General features: G+C 41.3%; 1 protein-coding gene across 3 annotated transcripts in view; it reads left to right on the top strand.

Moving 5' to 3' along the window:
- Positions 1 to 2296: 2296 nt before the first annotated feature.
- LOC127688722 (phospholipid scramblase 2) overlaps positions 2297 to 7920 on the top strand; it is a 28680-nt gene continuing 23056 nt past the window's right edge. Inside the window, exons 1-2 of one of the 3 annotated variants that reach the window (XM_052187651.1) lie at positions 2330 to 2409; positions 2582 to 2818. The gene's annotated coding sequence lies outside the window, so the exon portion shown is untranslated. The other 2 variants (XM_052187653.1, XM_052187652.1) reach the window with 2 other exon arrangements.

Genomic DNA, 7920 nt, shown 5'->3' with positions numbered 1-7920 from the left:
TGCCTATAGTTTTTCCCACCTCTGGATGTTGCCAGGAGAACCCAGGGTCCTTGGGAGAGATGGGCCCTCTCCCAATTCAGCTACACCCTTGGCTAAGGTCTTGTTAGGTTCAAAAGTGCTACACAGAGACCAGCACTCACTGATGCAATCGGCAAAGGTGTTTTCATTGCTAGAGAGCAAGAAGCCTGCATGCAGAGGTCAGCCACTTACAAAATAAATAAATAAATAAATAAATAAACAAACAAACAAACAAATATCGACCCCAGATGAAGGTATGCATGCCTTTTTCTAGGCTAGAAAAAGCCTAGAGAATTTTAGCTAGAGTGAGGTAATCTAAAGCGTCATTGGTGGGTGCCGGGATGTTACATGACCTGTGTCCAGGGGGTCAGTGGACCGCATTCTTGTGTCGTGAATGTTTAACCACAGGATGAGATACCTAAACCACATACGTCTGAACAGCACAGATACCTCTCCATCCTTGTGGTTATGTCCACGCTGTTCTTTGGATGGGGGATTTTATGGCCTTGTTCTTGGAATGGACGCCTTTCCTTTTGAAGTCGGGCCTGGTTCTAAAATGGACTGTTGTCACCCGTCCTTATGCAGTAAGGGCTGTAGCACTGCTACGGACTACTGTTTCCATCCAGGGGTCTTGACGGGGTCCATTTTCTATGCCAGTTAAAGAACGAGATAGCAGGAAAGATTTCAAGCTTGAAAAGTAGAAAAAGGAAAAACTCTCAAGCACAGCAGCCAGAGGCTGCATTTGGAGAGAGGCTTTATGTGGGTGGGGGTGGGGCAGGAGTGGGGAGGGAAGGAAAATAGGTTTGGAGCAGACACACAGGAAAGAGCAGGTCCCCGAAAAGCAGGAGGGGAGGGGGACCCTCAAGCTGAAAGTCTGCTGCTGGTTTTTGTGGTTTGTTTGCTTTCCTCTGAAGAGTCTTCCTTCCCTAATTTAGGGTTTGTCAGTTTGAAGAAAGATAAGATGTTTGATTGGTCCACAACTGCTGTGTAAATGTGGCCTGACCTAACCTGGTGAACTTGTTGAGAGAATCCATCAGCAGGGGTGGGAGTATGAGGGGCTAAGGAATGGAGAAACCCTCTTTGAGGGGCTTGGTTTAGGATGACTGGTTTTCACCTCAAGGATGAGGAAGAAGTCGTTCACAACTTAGCCATGGCCTGTCCTGCTCCCCCTTTTGTCTTCAATTGTCTAGAAGACTAACAATTAGACTCACTGCAGGTGAGAGATTAAAAAAAAAAAAAAAGCCTTGTAAAGGGAGAGTCCAAAGTGCACCACCCACCCAACCAGACTGAGCTGGGCCCGGTGAGGAGAGAAGAGGGGAAGGGGAAGGCAGTAGAAGGGAGAAAAGGGAGGCTCTGCCAAGGAAGGAGGGGAGAGCCTGGGACAAGAGACTGGCCAAGAGGGTAAAGGATAGGCCAAAAAAAAAAAACCAAAACAACAATAACAACAACAACCACAAACCAAATAAAAAACAAAACGAAACAAACAAACAAACAAACAAAAAGTCCAGGTAACCTACAGGACTGGATTATACAGGAAAGAGCTGCCCAACCTGCAGGCTGGAGAAGTTAGGGTACCAGACCGGATATGGCAGCCACTCCCTGTAACAGGTAGACAGTGAGAGAAGCGGGGGAGACCCTGGTAGCCAGCATTCACTCTCATATGTAAATGGCACTCAGCCCCGAGGCCCCGGGTTGGACCCCCAATCCAGAGACTTTTTCCGGCTTTTGTAATCCAGCCTACATACTCTGCTCAATGACATCTGCAAGATACTATGTTAAAATTAGACTGCCTCTGGGTAGACAAAAGGCATGCAATCTTGTGGGTTTGGCTTGATAGGACTAGATGCGGCATCTGGGGAACCCTCTTGGTTGCGGTTCTGGTGCCATGAATATCTGGTAGCAGTGTTTAATAAAGCCTCTTATTAAAACTTACCTGTTTCGAGGTGAATCTCTGAGTGATCCCAGACCCATAACAGCCATGGGGATAGTCCATCTCAGAGAGGCTCATTCGCCTGAGTGTGAACAGCTGTCCCATGAAGATGACAAAAATACCAAAAAGAAAAATAATATTGGTGGTCACGCCGGCAACTGCTGGTACTCTGTATGAGAAGTTAGGCTTTTGAGGTTATCTGGATATATACTCTGACTCTCCCAACCCCAAACAAACCAAACCAAACAAAAACAAACAAAAACAAAACAAAACAAAACCAGCAAATCTAAAGAAACAGAGAAGGGAGGGAAAGCATTCCTGAGTCTCCTTTTGAATCAGTGCCAGCATCTGAAGAATGCAGTGGAGGTCACAGTAAAGGAAATGCCAGTAAGTGTTCCCTTGGCGGTCCAGAACTGTGCACAGACCAGATCATTTCTACTGAGAGCCTCTCCTAGAAGCAGGTAACATTCTAAAAGGACTTGGAACTCAGTTAGGCAGGCGGAGTTTCAACTTGATTAGCAGGGGTGGGTTGATTTCCTGACTGTCAGGAAATGGAATTCTCAAACCTCAGAAAATAAAACCTAATCCCTTGGCAACTGCCTCAAAGTCAAGGTGCTTTTCTGCCTTTCTTAGAGGAGGAGTCTGGGGAGCTGAGTGGCAGCTGGGGCCCTGACACTAGGAATTGAGCTTCTTGTAGCAGCCTAAGGACCATAAGCCTGCTCCTGGTCCCTCTCAAGAGGCTCTGTGGACTTCGCGGGACCCAGAACATCTACAAGCCCTGAGAAGAGGAATCTGAGGGTGGAGATTTGAGCTAGAAGTTAAGAACCGCAACCAAGACTCCTAGGAAGGGGAGGTGGGAACAGGGGCAAGGTAAGTACCTGGAGAGAGAAAATGTAGTTCAGTCACGCTTGTCTGTGGGTAGGTAGGAGTTTCGATTATTTTCATGCATTTTTTTCTTTTTTCTTTTTTAACAAGGAGTCACTTCTTGCATCCATTCTATATTTTGGCTTTAGATGTGCTCTGTTATTCCATTTTAGGTCTTTTGGTAACAGGGTTTCCTGTTTTATTAGGGGAAGGGTCTTAACTCAGTGGAGGTAAGAGGCACCTACTGTCTATTTTTGTAAAATAACAAACCAAAAACCCGTTAACTTTAGAGACAAAGAGACCAAAACTTCCCCCAACTCCCCATTCCTGAGTTATCAGACCTTGGCAACTGGCGGCTAGAGCCAGTACTTGGGAGGTCTCACACAAATGTTAAAGATTAACTTCTAATGGCCCAGATAGCTCACCTCCAAGAGCCATTCTAAAAAAGGACAGTTATTGCTAAAAACTATGCTACTTAACAAGAAAGTGGAGTGCCCACAGATCTGTCCACAAAGCCTGAGACTTAGGCCAGCAATTCTTCTTATAAGTTTTAGACACTAATTCCCTTTTAAGAGGGGTATTTGAGAGTCTGCTCGCAGTCTTTCTTGCAGCCTATTTAATTTACCTTTTACAAATATCATTTCTGGTCTGGTGACTGCTTTTACCTCACCTGTCTGCTCCTTATTCCCCGGACCAGTCTATACCATTTGTACAGGGTGTTTTCAGCCAAGGGCTATGCCATTTGTGATACTGAATGAGTAGATAGCAGATGTCCATTCGTCATAAATAATACCTGGGAACTAGTAGAGGCCTTCTTCTTATTTTCCTCCTACCTAGCATTTCCATACCACATCCTGTCTGAAAAGATCACATGAGGCCCCAGTTCAACTTAACAACACCATTATACCTTTAAGTGCAATCCTTAAGCAAGGCTGGCGTGGAGGGGGATTCGAGAAACAGATCACAAAGCCTGCTAGCTATTGAAGGATAACTATTTAATTGGAACACAAACTAGGCTTGGCTTGTTAGAGTACCAGATGAACCCGAAAGACAGAGGCGACTGCTTGCTCACTAGCTGCCCACTCTGCCTGAGTGTGCCCTTCTATCTGCTGCTTTATATCTGCAGACCCTGAGCCATCTTCTTCATGGGAACCGTTTCAGAACCTCTTACAAATTGCATAACAAATTCTAATTATAAATACAGGTTAATGTCTAGTACAAGACTTAGAGGGTTAAATTGATTTTACATCAGTGAGCCTAAGTTATTAGAGTAGCTGCCGCTACCATAAAAGGGCTGAGTGGCAGTTGACTTTTATTATGTCGACTATGTAAATACTTAAATAAGAAATGTCTGAATAAATATGTGTGCGCGTGCCCATTCTCTACAACTTGTAATTAATATCACTCAGTTTGGATGCCTGGATGTTAGTTAATTAAAACCAACAATTTTATTATTTACTTATATTTAGTTCTTTGATATTTATTTATGACTCTGATTTTTGTTTTATTAAATGCTTAAACTATTTCTTGCCTTAGGAGAAGCAGCATGGCCAGGAAAGTAGATTGAAATAAAGGCTATTCTGTCCTTCATAAGAAAGACATAATGGTAGTGGTTAAGAAATTTCTCTAAAACTTGATAGGTTTAGTTTGTTTTGTTTGTTTGTTTTCTGGTGAACTGAGAAAATAAGCACAGAGGATATTAATCATCTTAATTCATGTGATTAGGGAGCTATATGTTATTAAATATTTGCTTTTACCTCATGGGTTTAGTTTCAGTTATGTGGGGGAAACAAGGTAATATGACACAGTGAGGGATCACAGGCTTGTTCAGACGGGGTTTACAGGGATAAGGAAGTGACCAAATGAAAAGGACCTGGCTGGTTCTTCTTTCTCTTGTCTCTTTTGATGACTGAGTTTGCCCATTTGTCCTAGCTTCTATGTAATCTACATTCAACGTTTATGAATAAAACTCTCTAAGATCCTCTCCCTGATTGTTTCTAAGTCATGTTTGGTTTGTGTTCCTCCTTAAAGCATTTTCTTTAGCCAGATATCTCCGTACCAGCGCCTCTGACTTGTACTGTCTCCAAGAGCTGACTGGCATCTTTTCTAGCTCACAGTTGTGCAAACACAACTATTCTGTCTCTAGAGAACCTGCTGCCCAAACCACAGTTCAACAGCTGAAGTGTGTGTCCTTTTTAGATGTTAACCTTTCAAATGCATAAGATATATGTACAAACAGGGCCAGAAATACATGGAAGTTATTAGGTTTGGGACTTAACTTCGTTAATTTTGGGTCACTCCCCGACCTATTCTTCACTCCTCTCTCCCTCAGCAACTGTCTCAGTTTTACTTCTTGTAGGACATTAGAGACTTAGAATTCTGGGGATGATCTCTAAAATAAGCAAACTGGGTTCTCTTGTGTATTGAATAGGCTTATGATGAGAACTTTGTACTTATACTTAACTAATAATTTCTCATTAAGTAGCCCAGACCTATTTTTTTTTAAATTATTTGAGTGGCATAATAGTTTTATATTCCAAAAATACTTTTTGAAAGCTATAAGAGAATTTTCTGAATTCTGGGGCACAGGGTTAAAAAGATTTTACTGTAGCATAAATTATGGTCAGTTCCCACAGCAGTCTCCTTCTCCCTGCTTGAAGAGGGTAGAATTTATCAAGTAGTTCAGCACACGAGTATGCCCTTATGGCTTTTAGTCGAATGAAGCATCACCTTCCCCCGAATATTTGTCATAGTTTGGAAAATGTGTCTGATCATCTGATTGTGCCTAAAATTCTGTTCTCCTGTGATGGCTATTTACATACCACAAAACATAGAATAATGCTATTAGAAAGTTCAGGAATACATCACGAAGACCTCTTCTTTATCTAAAGTCTTTTTGTAATTCTTCCATAAGAGTTATTTCACAATTGTGACATGTAAGTTATTAACCAATTAATTAGGCCAGAATATGTCCAGCTGTTTTCAAAACTGAGTGATGCCTGAGAATAAACCCATTAGGAGTGTGAAAGCCAAAGATCATTATAATGGCACACAAGGAACAGTATAATAGTGCACACAGAAAGCGCTGATTGAGTAGCTGGCTTTGTTCGCCAGTCACCAAGTTGCTTATTTTAATTGGCACATGTACAGGTACGTTTACAGAAGCACCTCACCCTTTGAACCACAGCTCACAATATACCATTTTTAATGCTTGTGATGTCTTCCTGCCTGCTGCATTTGAAGTCTTTTAATACAGTGAAGTTACTCGGATTCTTTTCTGCAGTCCTTTAGCAATAGGTGTTGCTCTTCACTCTCTTATGTTAAGACCCATCGTAATGGACAGTGTAGGAAGAAGGGAACAAGAACATGAAGCAATGAATATATTTTAGAATCCATTCCGTGCAAAGAGTAGATGGTTCACATTTCTTTATTCCCATTTGGTGCATATAAGGCAGACACCACCAACTGCTTAAGATTCACCTGACACACAGCATTTGTTTACATATTTCCAGTTTTCCAGCATGCTCCCAGGTACAAATTTGCATTAGGCTTCTCAGTTTAACACAGCGAAACCAAAAAGGTGAGATTTTAAAAAAAAAAAAAAAAAAAAAAAGGTGAGATTTTTTTTAAAAACATGATGAGAAATATTACTGTTCATATGAGCGGATCTACAGTTCAAACGTTATTAATCCTAATTCAACTGTTAACTCAATTGAAAATAAAAGATTAAATTTTTAAATTTTTAAAATTTTAATATAAAATAAGGAAAACTTACCTACAATTCTTTTTTTTTTAATTCTTTGTTTACATTCCAAATGCTTTCCCGGTTCCCACCTCCCTATATGTCACATAAATCCACTTCTCTCCACCCATTCTCCAATCACCATCCTCCTTTTTCTCTGCCCTGGTACTTCCTTACAATGCTGGATCAGCACCCTCTCCTTACTTCTTCATGGGAGTCATTTGATATACTAATTATGTCTTGGGTATTCAGAGCTTCCCAATTAATATCCACTGGGCTAATTAATATCCACTTATCAGTGATTGCATTTTATGTGTATTCTTTTGTGTTTGGGTTACCTCACTTAGGATGATATTTTCCAAAAGGTCCAAAATTTGCCTAAAAATTTCATGAATTCATTGTTTTTAATTGCAGAGTAGTATTCTATTGTGGGAATATACCACATTTTCTGTATCCATTCCTCCACTGAGGGACATCTGGGTTCTTTCCAGCTTCTGGTTTTTATAAATAAGGCTGCCATGAACATAGTGGAGCATGTGTCCTTATTGCATGCTGGGGAATCCTCTGGGTATATGCCCAGGAGAGGTATAGCAGCGCCCTTCGCAAGTGTCATGTCCAGTTTTCTGAGGAAACACAAGACTGATTTCCACAGTGGTTGTACTATCTTGCAATCCCACCAGCAGTGAAGGAGTGTTCCTCTTTCTTCATATCCTCTCCAATACCTGCTGTCTCCTGAGTTTTTAACCTTAGCCATTCTAACTGGTATGAGGTGAAATCTCAGGGTCGTTTTGATTTGCATTTCCCTAATGACTAATAATGTTGAGCATTTCTTAAGGGGCTTCTTAGCCATCTGAAGTTCTTAAGGTATACATTCTTTGTTTAGATCTGTACCCCATTTTTAATAGGGTTATTTGGTTCCCTGGGGTCTAACTTCTTGAGTTCTTTGTATATATTGGATATTAGCCCTCTATTGGATATAGGGTTGGTGAAGATCTTCTCCCAATTTGCTGGTTGCCCTTTTGTCCTTTTGACAGTGTCCTTTACAGAAACTTTGTAATTTTATGAGGTCCCATTTGTCAATTCTTGATCTTAGAGCATAAGCTATTGGTGTTCTGTTCAGGAACTTTTCCCCTGTGCCCATGTCCTCAAGGGTTTTTCCCAGTTTCTTTTCTATTAGTTTCAGTGTATCTGGTTTTACGTGGAGGTCCTTGATCCACTTGGAGTTGAGCTTAGTACAAGAAGATAAGAATGGATCAATTCCCATTCTTCTGCATGCTGACCTCCAGTTGAACCAACACAGTTTTTGGAAAAGACGATCTTTTTTCCACTGGATGTTTCCTGCTCCTTTGTCAAAGATCAAGTGACC

This window comes from Apodemus sylvaticus, chromosome 7 (genome assembly GCF_947179515.1).
Source record: "Apodemus sylvaticus chromosome 7, mApoSyl1.1, whole genome shotgun sequence".
Taxonomy (NCBI): Eukaryota; Metazoa; Chordata; class Mammalia; order Rodentia; family Muridae; genus Apodemus; species Apodemus sylvaticus.
The sequence above is the reverse complement of the archived record's forward strand: the minus strand, read 5'-3'. Positions and strand labels throughout refer to the sequence as shown.